This window comes from Octodon degus, unplaced genomic scaffold, assembly GCF_000260255.1.
Source record: "Octodon degus isolate 3935 unplaced genomic scaffold, OctDeg1.0 scaffold00434, whole genome shotgun sequence".
NCBI classification, from domain to species: Eukaryota; Metazoa; Chordata; class Mammalia; order Rodentia; family Octodontidae; genus Octodon; species Octodon degus.
In genome coordinates, this window is record NW_004525010.1 from 413,882 (window position 1) to 414,520 (window position 639).

At 40.4% G+C, this 639-nt stretch overlaps 1 pseudogene; it reads left to right on the forward strand.

Annotated features, from left to right (window-relative positions):
• The first annotated feature begins 134 nt into the window (after positions 1–134).
• Positions 135–639, forward strand: part of LOC101563269 — a 27,728-nt pseudogene continuing 27,223 nt past the window's right edge.

Sequence of the window (639 nt, forward strand, 5' to 3'; positions counted from 1 at the left end):
CATCGGTGTTTCTAGATCATTTAAACGCTTGCTCCTCTTCCATATCTTCTGCAGGACGTTTACCAAATTCACCATTGGTTTCAGGGTTGGGGAAGATTTCCTCTGGCTGTTCAGTTTCCATTTTCTGGTATTAAATGGACACACCAATCTATACGCCGCAAACAAGTGGGATCAGGCAGGACACAGAGGTCGGTGCAGCAGAGAAGCGGAGGATAATGGCGGCCGCAGCGCCTTCACCTAGAGCGCCCTCCTCCTCGCTCGTTCGCTTACTCACTGACAAAGTATAATGTCTTGCTTTAAGACAAATACAAAACATTGGCTTTTACCTTCAACTCAATGTCTTAAGATAATCTCCTTTAATTTTTGTATATGCTCAATTTCATACAATTGCCTAACAACAAGAGTTGGACAAGAGTTGTCCTCAAAACCTCACTAGCTTTAGTTCTTGACAATTGTGTATGATGAAGTAATAATGTACTTAATTATGATTGAGCATTCTGAATTCTAACTTTACTTTCTTCTATTCCATCTAACAAATGCTGTTCTTACTTAACAGCTTTCTCATGGAAGCTTTCACTTCACAATTCCGAAGTGTATAAATCACAGGGTTCATCAAAGGAAAGATGACTGTGTGGAAGA